Source organism: Eulemur rufifrons, chromosome 2 (assembly GCF_041146395.1).
Source record: "Eulemur rufifrons isolate Redbay chromosome 2, OSU_ERuf_1, whole genome shotgun sequence".
Lineage (NCBI taxonomy): Eukaryota > Metazoa > Chordata > Mammalia > Primates > Lemuridae > Eulemur > Eulemur rufifrons.
Genome location: NC_090984.1, coordinates 73,551,763 through 73,567,696, shown reverse-complemented (window position 1 = coordinate 73,567,696; position 15,934 = coordinate 73,551,763). Strand labels below are relative to the sequence as shown.

General features: G+C 35.7%; 1 long non-coding RNA gene across 1 annotated transcript in view; it reads right to left on the bottom strand.

Moving 5' to 3' along the window:
• LOC138379161 (uncharacterized) overlaps positions 1–15,684 on the bottom strand; it is a 123,319-nt gene extending 107,635 nt beyond the window's left edge. The window contains exon 1 of the long non-coding RNA XR_011231975.1: positions 15,597–15,684. This is a non-coding gene — a long non-coding RNA (uncharacterized lncRNA). The remainder of the gene's footprint in view (positions 1–15,596) is intronic.
• Positions 15,685–15,934: the final 250 nt, after the last annotated feature.

Genomic DNA, 15,934 nt, shown 5'->3' with positions numbered 1-15,934 from the left:
CACTAAGTTTTGGAGATGTTTTTATTATTTTTTTGATTTCAGCATATTATGGGGGTACAAATGTTTAGGTTACATGTGTTTCCCTTGCCCCACCCGAGTCAGAGCTTCAAGCATGTCCATCCCCCAGACAGTGCGCACCACACCCATTAGGTGTGTATATATCCATCCCCTCCTCCCCTCTCCCATCTGCCCAACACCCGATGTATGTGCACTTAAGTGTTGATCAGTTAATACCAACTGATGGTATGTTTTTATTATTGATGTTATTACAGTCATAGGAAACTTACACAACCTCCCCTTCTACTACAGTGCCAAGCAACATACAGCAAAGTCATCACCTCTGTCAAGAGTATTGAGTATTAATGCATGGCTTGCAGAGGCAAATCAAGGCCTCAGGTCCTGGCAACATATAGAAGGCACAGGAAATATCCACAACCAGAATACTGGCTACTAGCTCACCCTTCCCCACAACAACTAAAGAAAGCTGTAAACAGACACAGCCTTCACTGAGAGTCCACAGAGACTCTCACATACAAAAATAAACACACAGCCAAGAATCAACAAAACATTTAGGGAAAAATAACACAATGAAAAGGAAGCACTAAATGCAACAGAAGAAATAAGGACACATGAACTAAATAAGAATAGTTAATAGAGGGAACATAAAGTAATTTTAAAAGAAGTTTAATAAATAACCTTAGTGAAATAAGAAAAGACATATTATTCATTAAACAAAACCAGGCTATAAAAAAGAATCCATTATAGATCTTGCAAACTAAAAATATTATTATAAAAATAAAAACTCAATAGATGAGCTGAAAAAAATGAACACAGCGAACAATAAAAGATTCTCAGACTGTACCACAAAAGAAATGAAAAGGTAGAATATATGCAAAATGCATATTAGATAATACTTGTGTATCAATGTTAACTTTCTTGATTTTAGTTAATTGTATTATAAGTTGGTTATATAAGAGAATGTCCTTGCTCTTGGGGAATACATACTCAAGTGTTTAGGTGTAACAGGGAATCAACTCTGCAACTTACACCCAAATGGTTCAGAAAAAATATATATATACATATAAAGAGAGAGAGAGAATAATAAAGCAAATGTGCCAAGTTGTTAACAGTTTCTGAATCTGGTTGGAGGATATGTAGATGTTCTCTTCATACTGTTCCTGCAATGTTTTTCTAAGTTTAAGATTATTCCCAAATAAACAGTATAAATATTGTAAACTACATGGAAGATAAATCCCAAAGATCCAGCCTCCATCTATCAAAGTTCTATAAGAAATGAACACAAAGAATGAAGTGGGGAAAACAACGAAGAAAATAATGGAAAACAAACTCTTATAGCTGGTCTTAAAATTGAAGGACTGTGGAAGACGAATGAAAAAAACCCACACCTGGTAACATATTCATATAATTTCAAATCACCAAGGATAGAGTAAAAGTAGTCAAAACCTTTGAGAAGGTGGTGGATTACCTACTTTAAAAAAAAAAATCCGATTGGGGACATTACCTCAGATCAGCAGCTAGATTCAAGAAGACATTAGAGAAATATCTTCAAAATTCTGAATGAAAATTATTTTTGGCCTGAAAAATTTCTATGTCGAACTATTATTTAAATATGAAGGCAAAGGAAATAGATTTTCAAGGATAAAGAAATTTAATCTCCTACAAACCCTCTAAAACAATATGTGGATGTCAGAAAATAAATCTAAGAAATGGTCAAAAAGAAACAATAATCAGCGATGAAACTGATAAAATATTAGCTAAGTAATTTTTGATATTAAATATGATGATGTGCAACTAACATTTCAGATGATCTCAAAATAGAAAGGAGAATCTGGGAGGAGGTAGGATGTGGTAAAAAAAAGTCCAGAGGTTTCTGCCTTGTTCAACAAAGACATATTTAATATTTACTAATTTACTTTAAACAGTAATAGAAATGTTTCACTGTGTGCCTTAAAAAGTAAAGTTTAACTTCTAAAGTCTAAAGAAATAAGATGTACAATTTATATCCCATAGGAATAGAAAACAGACACAATTTTTTTTTTTCAAAACAAGCAAGGACAGAAATTTTGGAGGATGAGAAGAAAAAATAATTGGAAAGTGTATAAACGTTGTAAACTAACATTGCAAAAATAATTCCAGATATCTCAACAATGACAACAAGTGGCAAATTAGTTAAGTTCCTCTACTAAAAATGGAAATTCATATTGCATTAAGGCCAGCTATAAGCTATCTATCCAGAACACATCTAAAACAAAATAGCTCAGATTAAAAATATGGAGATAGTAAATGCTTTTTAAAAAGCAAAATAAGTATAATAAATCAAATTAGAATTAAAGGTCAAAATGTATTTTAAAGTGAGTACATATATATATAATTCGGATGTTTTGTATGATAAAACATACAGTCAAGATATATCTTGAAACTCTAGGCAGAGTCTTAAAAGATATAAAATCTGACAGAAATGCAAAAATAAATCTACAATCACAGTAGGAGACTATAACATTCTTCTCTCAGTTAGTAACAAATCAAATACACAAACATAAGCAGGTATATAGAGATTTTGTATAAAACAATTCAGGTTTGACCTGATTGACATGCAGAAATGCATAAATCTGCTTACTAAGTCATGCTGACCAGAATTTTTTTTATCTTTTTTCCTTTTTTTTTTGTTTTTTTATGAACATAACATTATGAACATAGCTTACCAGAATTTTAACAATGATCCTAGAGTTCATATAATTCTTATCCAAATTTATTTCTGACATTGAGGGGCTTTTTCAAATCAACCACTCATATCACTATTAGCCAAATAGTATAAAACAACTGCACAGTCTGAGGTCTTGGTGATAACACCCCTTAAAGATTAATAAACACATCAGGGGAGAGGAAAGGCTTGGGTTTGAAGGAATGACATGAAACTGTGGCAGATGGTAAAGCTATTCTTTGACATGGAAAATTGGGAACCAAATGCATTTGGAGTAGGAAGTATAGCACATATCCAGTCTTTATTACTGAGTTCAAGAGGTAGAAATATAAAATGGTATGACCTTTTAAAGTCATTGACTCACTGAAAACTTTGACATTTGTAAGCACAGCATCTGCTACAAGGCCTTTATTCTTCTTTCCCTTACAATTGTGTACACAAATAACTGTATTATCTTTCTCAGCAAATTTGGTTTAGCCCCAAATTGAGTGAGTTAAAGTGATAGTGATCCAAGCTGCAAAATAATTTCTAAAGAAAAAAGTCTGACTTGACTCATAAAATCCTTTTAAGAGAGCAAAAAACAAAAAAATTAAAAATAGAACTAGGCATATTGCTGTTCCTTCTTATTTGGCCACAATAACTTACCTTCAAAATTGTCCCTTACATGATTATAAGGGTGTTTAAGTTCTACCCAAACATTTTCTAAGGGAAAAGCAGAGATGATGGTTACTCTAAGAGATTTCACACAAAGTTATCAAAATATTCATTGTACCAAATATTGTCCCCGAGATCACAAAAAAAACCTTATATATCTCCATGCCAACACTATGAGTGTTGACAGACAATAACAGAACTTACAACTCAGAATGTGTTTACAGCAATGAATATAGTACATCATTGACAATCATTCAAAAAGATTTTTTTTAATTATGTAACATAATATAAGAAGTTACTATAGAAGTTTCTTGGGGCTACTGTAACAAAGTACCACAAACTGGGTGGCTTAAACAACAGAAATATATTCTCTCACAATTCAGGAGGCTAGAAGTTCAAGATCAAGGTGTCAGCAGGGTTGGTACATTCCGAGGACTTCAAGGAAGAATGTGTCCCATGCCTCTCTCCTAGCTTCTGGTTTGTTGGCAATCTTTGGTGGATCTTGGCTTGTAGACACATAACCCCAATCTCTGCCTTCATGTTCACATGGTGTTCTTCCTGTGTGCATGTTTATCTGTGTCTACATTTCCCCCTTTTATAAGAACACCAGTCATATAGGATTAGGGCCCACCTAAATGACCTCATTTTAACTGGATTAGCTCTATAATGACGCTACCTCCAAATAAGGTCCCATTTTGAGGTACTTGGGGTTAAGACTCCAACATCATTTTGGAGGGGACACAATTCAACCTATAACAATTACCTTAGTGTAAGCATTAAATACAGCTCTATTAGCATAACACAATGACCTTTGACAATTGGAAACAGTAACATTCAATAATTATTTGTAGTTTACTAATTCCAGTGGGTCATTCTCTATAATCTGACCTCTTTCTTGGCTTTCAAAGCATCCATAATTGTGTCTTAGCTAACACAGACAACCTATTTCTCACTAACATTAAATGCAGGTGTCCTATTTCTGATAAGTCTGGAGGAGAAACAGCTGCATTTCCCATGACCCACACCTCATCACACATACACGCATGCATGAGTAAGCATGTGCACACATGTGCACGCAAACACACACACACACACACACACACACACACACAGAGCAAGCCTAGTAGGTAGTCTGTTGTTAGGAACAAAATATTTTCTTTAAAAAATAAAAAAGTATACACAAAAATATGGGTTTAGGACTCTGCAGGCAAATAGTTACTATGAATTTAAGAAACAAAAATTAACCTGTGCTACTCTAGGATAAATTGACACAGCAAGAGAGCAGGTCAGGATAAACTAAATATGAAAATAAATGAATTTAAAAATGTGTCATTTAATAGTACATCAGAGTAAGAGACCATTATTTATAGACAATATATACCATACCTACTTTATTTTTTTTTTTTTATTTTTTTTTTATTTTTTTTTTTTCAATTTAGTTTTACAGAATCAAAGAGTCTAACAGTATATCTTGTTAGATACAGTATGTCCTCATAATGTATACATTATTTCTTGTACAATGATATGAAATAATATGGGAAATATTCATGATAAATTATTAAGTGAACAGTGCAAGTTAAAAACAATAGTTTCATATTTTTTTCCCCACCCCCCCTTTCCCGAGTCAGCACCTTCAAGTGTTACCACTCCCCAAACGGTGTGCAATGCACTCATTGTGTAGGCATACCCCCATCCCCTCCCCCACCCCCCACCTCAGTCTGATGTCCAATTGGTGTCATTCCCAGATTTGTATTTAGGTGATGATCAGGGAAACCAATTTTCTGGTGAGTACATGTGATGCTTGTTTTTCCATTCTTGGGATACTTCACTTAATATAATGGGTTCCAACTCTCTCCAGGAGAACCATAGAGATGTCGTATCTTCATCATTCCTTATAGCTGAGTAATATTCCATGGTATACATATACCACAGCTTACTAATCCAATCATGTATTGATGGGCATTTGGGTTGTTTCCACATCTTTGCTATTGTGAATTGTGCTGCTATAAACATTTGGGTACACGTGCCTTTGTTACAGAATGACCTTTTTTCCTTTGGGTATATGCCCAGTAATGGGATTGCTGGGTCAAATGGCAGGTCTACTTGAATCTGTTTAAGATACCTCCATAATGCTTTCCACAGGGGTTGCACTAGTTTGCAGTCCCACCAGCAATGTATGAGTGTTCCTGTCTCTCCACACCCACGCCAACATGTGTTGTTTTGGGTTTTTTTGATAAAGGCCATTCTCACTGGGGTTAAGTGATATCTCATTGTGGTTTTGATTTGCATTTCCCTGATGATTAGAGATGTTGAACACTTTTTCATATGTTTGTTAGCCATTTTTATATCTTCTTTTGAAAAATTTCTATTCATGTCCTTTGCCCACTTTTTGATAGGGTTGCTTGATATTTTCTTGCTGATTTTCCTGAGTTCTAAATAGATTCTTGTTATCAGTCCTTTATCTGATGTGTAGTATGCAAAAATTTTTTCCCATTCTGTAGGTGATCTGTTTATTCTCTGGACTGTTTCTTTGGCTGTGCAGAAGCTTTTTAGTTTAATCATGTCCCATTCATTTATTTTTGTTGCTGCTGTGATTGCCTTGGGGGTCTTCTTCATAAATTCTTTGCCTAGGCCAATGTCTGTAAGAGTCTTTCCTACTTTAAATAGTTATTTTAATTGGATATATAGCTATCCCATAAATATTTTAAAAGGCTAAAATAGTTTTGTATGTATTTCTAAACTATGTGAGTCATTTATTTTCATTTAACTGTACATTCAAAAGGAAAGATTTGCACCTCCTAGAATTATTTTGCCTTAAAATGTTATTTCATCTGTTTCAATAAGGCTGTTATTCGGAATCAAACCAAGTGCCCATCAATTCATGAGTGGATTAATAAAATGTGGCATATGTATACCATGGAGCATAATAATTTTTCTTCCAAAACTAACTCTGCCACACAAGACAATGGAAATTAATAACGCAGAATGTAATTGAAACAATCAAAGTAAAGTCTTTGGAGAGACTTCCAGAAAGGTGATGCAAAGAATTCAGTGTCTCCTCTTCCTATAAAAACAACCATTTAAACTGGTCAAAATTACTAAAAATAGAACATACATACTACATGTTTAAACTCTCTGGAATAGAGAGCACACAGCAAATGAAAAAACTTTTACTTAGGAAAATATACCAAATCTCAGTAAAAACAGTGAAAGCCTGTGGCATTTAAACCACATCCTGCTCCTATACATTCCTATTTCTATGTGATAGAAATTCTCTTCCAGGTGCTCTAATCCAGGTGATTGTGGCCAAAAAGAGGGGCTCCCTCTCCTTCTCAATCCTAGTTTTCACCCCCAGCTCCTCCAAGCTTCTAGTCTGGGGCTATCATTGCATCCTGCCAGTCTCTTGTCACCCTGCCTATCCCATGTTATGAAGCGCTACTTCTGGGCAGGAATGGCTGAAAAGACTGGGACTCCCATCCCATACTCAGCTACCACTCTTAGGGCAAGATGTCTACCACAGGCATGACAAAGAATACTGGCACCTCTGTTGCCCCTTTCCCATCTCACAAGGAGAAGCCAAGGAGATCACGGGCTACCACCACTGTCCACACATACAGCAAGGATGTCACTTGGGAGAGGCAGGTCACTGTCCCTACTTCCAGCTTCAGTTCAGTGGCACTGAGGTTCCGACCAAGGGCAAAGGCAGGCTATACGGATGGAGAGTTCTGAAGCTCTGACTGAGGGGAATGACTTTACTTGGAACAGAGCCTGGAGAAATTCATTCCCAAGGGCATTGCCAGAAACAGTGGAGATTTTGGTGATAAACAATTAAGAGAGAGATGGTAGCTACATGATATATTAATAGTAGTAACAAATGAAACGACCAAACAGCCACAAATTTAACAGAGAGAACCAGGAAAAGAGACAGCCAAGAAGAGCCACTCACCGCTGGAGGTCCCAAAAGTCTGTTTGCACATACCATGCTGCACCCACTCAGGAGTAACCAGAGTAGGAGGTGGGGAAGATGTGAAAGAATTTCCCAAATAACACATAGATCTGTAAGCATAATGCAGAATCCTTACTGGCTCAAGGGCATTAAGTACGACTTTGATCAAACACTGACTGAATAATAAGCTACACTAACCTAGTGGTGACTCCTAGGAAACCAGACTGAAAAATAAAATTACACTCATTCCTGATGACCTGGAAAACCATTCATGCCCAAGGCTCTGCCCTCTCAGCAGCAACCAGAGAGAAAAATCTATGAGCTACTAGTCAATGGCTGAATGTAGGGCAAAACTATAAACTACCTGTACTCATAGTAGCCACACACATGTCCAATGCTAAAGGGTAAAAATCTAAGTACTGGAGCTTCAGCACAACCTTTAGCTAATTAGTGGCTTATGAGGACTCAGGAGCATCCCCTAAAAAGCCAGACTAAGAGATAAAAATAAAGAAAAAAAATCTGAACAGTTACATTAGCGACTGCCTACTACAAGAAAAATAGTCATCATAGATTTAGTCCAGAGAAGTCACTAACAAATAAACAATCAAAGAAACAATTATAACAACAATTCTTAGAAAGTAAAGGAGAAGAGATCAATATCCAGAGTTGTGCAATGTATTATCTAAAATGTCTACTTCTTAAGAAAAATAAGACATGTAAAGACACAGAGGAAAGTATGACCTATACAAGAAAAAAATGGAGGCAATAAAAACTATCTTTGCAGGGGACTCAGATGATAGACTTAGCCAGCAAAGACTTCAAAAGCAGCTATTATAAATATGTGCAAATAAATAAAGGAAATCATGTTTAAAGGGTTAAGAAAAAGTATAACAATGACTAATCAAATAGAGAATACCAATAAAGGGACAAATTATTTTAATAGAAATCCTGGAGTTAAAAAGCACAATAATTGAAATTTAAAAATTAACTAAAGAGGCCAAAAAGTAGATTTGAGTTGACAGGTATAATAATCTTCAAATCTGAAGGTAGATCAACAGAGATTATGCATTCTGGAGAGATTATGCCTAGAAAGAAAAAAGAATGAAGAAAAATGAACAGAGCCTTAGAGAAATGATGGAACACCAATAATCCTACCAACAAACACATAATGGGAGAAACAAAACGAGAGAAGAGAGAGAAGGGACAAAAAAAAATTCAAAGAAATAATGGATAAAAATTTCCCAAATTTGATGAAAAACACTAATCTACACATCCAAGAAGGTCAACAAACCCCAAGAAGAATAAACACAAAGAGATCCACTCTCAGACACATCAGACCAAAATGTTAAAAGACAAAGAGAAAGTCTTAAAAAGTCACAAGAGAGAAATGACTCATTACATACAAGGGAACCACAATAAGATTAACAGCTGTGCAGCTTAAACAATGTAGGACAAAAAGCAGTGAAATTATACAAAGTACTACAATAAAAAAATTTTTCAACCAAGAATCCTATATCCAGTAAAACTATTTTTCAAAAATGAAGATGAAATAAAGACATTGTCAGAAACACAAAAACTGAAAGAGTCTGTTGCTAGCAGACCTGCCTCACAAGAAATACTAAAGGAAGTTTTTCAGACTGACTCATAGAAGATGCATAATAAATGCTTGGAAAATGAAAAAATTAATTACTATTGACTTTCTTTATATGATCAGTGTATAAAATGAACTTACAGAGGAAAAAAAAAGAAAAAACATTTTAAAAAGACAAAAGGAGATGGTGTAATTTGTTACCTAAAGTAATTATTTCATTAGCTGTTTCTTGGTACTAATGTTCTGACTGAAGTTATTTTTCAAATAACACTATCATTTTTGAGTTACTGACATTGTTCTAAAAATTATAATTTGGATAATTTTAATTTCTCATGGCATGCCCACTGTTATGGGGCACTGAATTGTGTCCCCTAAAATTCATATGTTGTAGTACCAACCTCCAGTATCTCAGAATGTAACCATATTTGGAGACAGTCTTTAAAGAAGTGGTTAAATTAAAATGAGGCCTTTAGAGTGGAGGCCCTAATCCAGTATGACTGGTGTTCTTATAAGTGGAAGAGACACTGGCCAGGCGCAGTGGCTCATACCTGTAAACCTAGCACTCTGGGAGGCCAAGGCGGGAGGACTGTTTGAGCTCAGGAGTTCAAGACCAGCCTGCGCAAGAGCGAGACCCCGTCTCTACTAAAAATAGAAAGAAATTAGTTGGGCAACTAAAAATATATAGAAAAAATTAGCTGGGCATGGTGGTGCATGCCTGAGGTGCCAGCTACTTGGGAGGCTGAGGCAGCAGGATTGCTTGAACCCAGGAGTTTGAGGTTGCTGTGAGCTAGGCTGACGCCACGGCACTCTAGTCCGGGCAACAGAGTGAGACTCTGTCTCAAAAAAATAAATAAATAAATAAATAAAATAAAGAAGAAGAGACTTCAGGGATGCACACAGATGTAGAAAAGACCGTGTGAGGACACAGCAAGAAGGCAACCATCGGCAAGATAAAAAGAGAGGCCACAGGAGAAACTAAACCTTCCAACCCCTTAATCTTGGACCTTTAGCCTCCAAACCTGTGAGAAAATAAATTTCTGTTGTTTAAGCCACCAAGCCTCTGGTATTCTATTATAGTAGCCCTAGAAAACTAGTATACCCACAAATCCAATTTTGAGGACAGCAGTTCTAATTTCTCTAAATTAGAAGCTAAAAAATGTTTAGCATACTAAAAACCTATAGTTTCATATTCAAAGTATTTTAACATTGAATCAGATCCTTTGATTTGCCAAAAGTTGTCACATATTATAAATTAATCTCTACAACCTAAACATGCAAAGTTCATATTAAATAAATAATAAAATAAATAAGATTTTAAACTGACATCACTCTAAAAATTACAATTTGGATAATTTTGATACTTAGCAGTATTATCAAAAGCATTTTAAATTAGGTATGTTCATCCCTGAGGTAACCCAAGTCTCTAGTGTGAATCACGGAGAAAATATTAGTAGGCAAACAGATTGCTAAATATGAACAGATATTAAAGTCTGTTAGGGGTACATAGAACAACAGAATATAATAACAGTAATCATCATCATCATAAACAGTTATATAAGGCTTACAGCATACAAGGCACTTTTCTAAACACATTTAACATACGAATAAATTTAATCATCACAACAACCATATATAGTTATGTTCATTGTAAGAGGGGCATAGAGAAATTAAGTAATTTATTCAAAGTCACAAACAAAAGTATGGAAGCCAGGCTGAAATCCTCGTGTCTATGTTCTTAACCACTATGCTACATGCCTGTCTATCCCTAATTTCTTCATTTAGGCTCACATCTCTAAGAGAAGGTAAAACTTACATTGAATCCAACTACATATTACTTTGCATGTTTTAATCACTAGCCTTAAAATAATTTAATTTTCTAATCATCAAAGTTTCTATTTTATACATACTCTCAGCATTAGCACCTGTAAGAATAATCCATCTGTCCTCGTTTTCCTTATAAACTTATAAAATATATTACCAACAACAAAATGTTAGACTTCGTCAATCCATTGCCAAAATAAATCAGATAGTACTATAAAACTATACAGATGAAATGTTACATTTCATATGCAGTCCTCATTTTTAAATCTACAAAATTATTCTACACCTTCTTGATCTGCTAATTGTCATTCGCCAGATGCACCCAGCCTTTTAATGGTATGCCTAACTTTAAAAAAGAAAGAAAACCCCTAAAGAAAGTACATTTGGGCCACTCCGTTGCATTTGCTCATCAACATCTTTTGTGTCTTAAGTGAGCATTAGATGAGAGATGGAACTTTCTGATTGTTTCATAGATAACAGTGCATATAAACGTAGGTCTATTTTGGTAATTTGGCCACATGCAGGATATAGACATATTAAACAGCTTTAGCAGGATTCTTGTTTTTTTTAAGAAAGTATATACAGCTGTTCTGTTATGCCTATGAATTACATACAACATGGTAGAGCCAACAATATGTTATTCTAGCAAAGCTTTGCCATTACCACACTTTCTCAGATACAGCTTTGTAGCCTTCCAAAAAAGGGGGCTTTTTTCCAACTTTCATTCGGATTTGTATAATCCATGTTATAGAATGAAATCTATAATGAAATTCCATCCCTTCCCACTGATTGTGTTTTCTCTCAGTCCTAGTCTCGGCTCTTTCTTATAAATACACCTTTCTGTGGTATTGTATTCTGGCCTTAAAAGTAAAAGCTTTAATTTACTTTGTGCAGTTGGCAGCAGCCTCTAAGGTAAGTCCCAATGATCCTTACCTCTTAGTGCTAACATCCCTATGTAATCCCCTCCCTTGGAATGTGGGCTGAAATATTGACAGAATAGAATATGGCAGAAGTGATGGCATGTCACTTCCAAGACTACATTACAACGACTGTGGTTTCTGCCATGGGTGCTCACTCTCTCTCTTCTTCTCATCCTCATTGTGGGAAACCACCAGATGATGAAAGCTATCCTACAGAGACCCAGTTGGCAAAGTCCTGGGGAGGCCTCCAGCCAATAGCCAGCAAGGAACTGAGGCCCTCAATCCAAAAGCCTATGGAGGAACTGAATTCTGCCAACGATCACGAGTGAGCTTGGAAGTGAGCCAGCAGCCCAGCCGATGGTTTTACTCAAATCTCATGAGAGACCTTGAGGACCCAGCTAAACTGTACCCAGATTCCTGACCTTCAGGATTATAAAATAACAAATGTTGTTTTAAGCTACTAAATTTGGAATTAATTTGTTACACAGCAATAGATTACTAATACGTTTTGTATACCATATTCAATGCTGTACATTTACTAGGTGTGTTGCTGCCCCTAAAGAATTAGGACTCAGATGACCAAGGAAGGAAAGAGAACTATGATACAGAGAAAGCATGGATTTGGAAATCAAATAGATTTAACTTAGATTATTTTTAGGCCCTGTCACTTAATGGCAACGTAATTTTAGGAAAGTTACTTAACAATTTAGACTCAATTTGGTCCTTTGTTAAATGCAAGAGTGTTAACTTTTTTTACAAGTATTTTTTCTATAGATTAGGAACAAGGAATGTAAAGAACCCAGCAAAGTGTCTGACACTGGAGAAAAAAACGGCAGCTTTATTATTATTAGAAAATGATTGCCAGTATTGTATGAAAACAAAACTCAAGCCATTGCTTAGGAATTCTGTTCAGTTCTACAGTTATTCCCATCTTATTTGTAACAGGTCCTGAACTAGTTGCTGGGCCAGAGCCTCTACTTTCAAGAAACTGAGAGACAAATAGGAAAACGGAAGAGTAAAAAATAATGATAAAATGGTACAGTCAGTTCTAAAAAAAAAGCTATACAAAAGTGATACAATAGAGGAGTAATACAGTGTATGCAAAGATAATATGATAGAGGGTGATTCATTCTGCTGGGAGTATCAGAAGGCAACACAGAGAAGGAATGTCTCAACAAAAGTGTCCTAGGCGAACAATGGGGACATTACATTAGAGGGAACAGGAAAAGACATAAAAGTTTTGAAGAGTAGGAAGTATCTGGGAAACTACGAAAAGTTCAGTGTTGCTGAAATATGTGTGGGTAGGAGTGGTCAGTAAGAAAGATAGAGAAGTGCACAGGATATGTATCAAGGAGGGCCTTACATTCCAAACTAAGTTTGGATTTCATTCCACAACTGAGATGGAATTGCTGAAGGATTTTAAGCAAGTAAGTTTTGCATTTTTGAACAAGAACTCTGGTACCAATGAAAAAAGTGGATCGAGATGTAAGAAGTTGAGCCTGGAAACTGTCATGGTTGTCACCAAAGGAAATGATGCGAGTCTGAGCTTGGATAGTGGGAATGGAAAGAATGGGGTGGATTCCAGAGATATTTATGAGGACATTGATCACTGTGGAAGATGAGACAGAAAGGGAAATCATGGATGACCTTCAGGTTTCTCTAAAGGGAAAAGAAAAAATTGGCTCAGAAAAAAGAAAGGCACAAAAGTGAGAGGGAGTAGCTAAAGACGGAATGGGTTCTCTTGTTTCATGCCCAAAAGAACTTTTTCTTTTCCCCCCAAATCACTGAAACATATTTCTACATAGGCACTTTAAATTCAGTTATAAAGCTGAAAAATCTAGAATATTAAAATCCAGTCAGACATTACTTTACTAAGCTTTTACTTATTTTCAAATGAGCACAATTAGATAAAACTACTTAGTCTTCTGCCTCTAGGTTTGCATCTGCCTAAAGAAATCATATATGCTTCATTTTTCTTGAGCAATTACAAAACATCTCCATTTTTAAAAGGGAAGAAAAATCTAATTTGAGAATTTTTTTCTTTTCTCAAATGGCAGTTGACTATTTTTTAAAGTGATGATAGCAAAGTCAATCACATTATCTTTATGGTAAACAATTCTCAGGCATACAACACAACCACATCCCCACCGAATATTCACAACTGTGAAAGCAGGCTTCCCCCTCTTTGATATTTACTTTCCTTCTAAAGAATCTTATACCAAAGATCTGACAAACTAAGTGAAGAACGTATACAGCCATCCAAATTACAGCCAAGAAATCCACTTTCATGTTAATTGAGGCAAGAGGATTTTCCTATTGAAGTAGCAAGGCAATTACCAATTATCAGCTTTAATTGTCTCAGTAAAGCTAGAAAAAAACAAGTTCTTAGAAATTCGGAAAGTAGTTTCCTGTATATTTTGTACCTTGAAGAAGAGGATTTCTCAATCCAAATACCTCTTTCTGCAATCTGAAAACAGAGCACTACAACAAAGGAGGGACAGTCAGATTGCAAATAATGAGAGCTATCTGCCCTCTGCCTGGTGTCTAGGCAGAGAGCAGTTGGAGAATAAGACAGAATATGTCTCATATTTTATTTAATCAGTGATAGACGAGATTGATTATGTAGGCACATGTTAAGAGAAATAATATTTTAATAATATTCTGACTGCTGAATCTGAAATTAATTGAACAAGATGGAAAAAATTTTGTAGGCAAGCAAGAAATACTTTGAAATCCTCTCTCATCTCCCTTCACTACTTGGAACATGACCATTCTAAAGCAGAAAGGTCTAAACTCCCAGACTTATCCTTACAGGTGCTTTTCTGATCTAGCTTAGGGAACAGAGACATTACTTTTTTAGTCTAGGCTAGTGTTTGATGATATCCCTCCTTCCCCACATATTGCTTTTCAATTAGGCCTTTGTGGTCCTGAAAAGACCTAGATTCTCCTTAGGCTTATTAATGTTAGACAGCATGTGATCCTCAGCACTTTTTTTTTCACTGCCCGGCATCCAGTCATCTTTCCCAACAATTCCTCCACTTCCTTTGAGAAAATCTTTCTCTTTCCTCGGGTACAGTCTCAGTGGAACCGCAATTAAGGTGCCCTGCTCCAGCCCTTGATAGAAGTCAAAGAAATCCCTAGAGTCCCACTGAGCGATCAGATTCTTCCTTTACCTGTCCTCCCATTCCTCCCACGGCCTGGAGGTGGATCCTATCAAACTATTTACCCTAGGACTTATATCTACCATGAATTCACTTTAGTGAATTTACCTTCTGAGCCTGGTTCTCTAAACTTTCCAACAACTTCAGGATCTCTCCGAGATTCTTCCCCCCACCAATAAAAGAAAAAAATCCCTTTGCTTAAATTATCTAAAGTTGGTTTCTTCTACTTACAATTCAAAAACAATGATACAGTCATAACATTGGAAATGCTGTTAACAGTTTTTCAACTTTTAGAATCAACCTAAAACCAAACCCAAAACACAAATCTGGCCATACAAAAGACTTTTAATGGTAATAACTTGGAATACATAGAAGGTGCTGTTGCAGGACATTTCTACTAGGCTTCCAAAGATCTCTGTAAAATGTGGCTTTTTTAACAGCAAATGATACAAGCAGACTGAAGAGGATCAGAAAATCCGATGATGCTGGTAGTTTCCAATTAATGGAGCTGTTACTTCTTATCTTCCCAACATTCAATTAAGCTTCACTAAGTCTCTTGACATCAGATAAACTTAAATTATCTATTAGCTGCCTAAGCACAGTTCCTAGACTTAATTTCCCTTAGCCTTTTCCTGGCAGCTTTTACTTGTCTCCTCTGAGCATCTCAGATGACGGATTCCTAGGCAGAGTGGAGCATCCCTGAAAGGTTTGGCTGAGTTTCACCAACTAGCAAAAGCATACATCCCAATTTATTGACTCTACATTGCTTATGGACTGTTACCCATAAGAATTCACTCTGAACAGGTGCTGTGCAGCTGCATCCTCAGATGCCCCATATTGAAGCCAGGTTTCTCCCACCAGCAGTCTCACTCCAATGAAAGGTAGCAGCTGGAGAGAAAGAAGAGTAAAATTGCTAATATCTTCCTTTCACATCAACAGGAATCAAGATACTGACTTAAGTTTGAAAGAACAATCAATAGGAGCATGAAAGATTAAACAATCAAAATTAAATATCTGAAGAACTAAAATTAATATAATATTTATTATAAATAATGAGAAGGGAGATAAAGTAGAGATAAAGTAAATAAATTTTTTTATAGTTGGAAGTTTAAAGCTTTA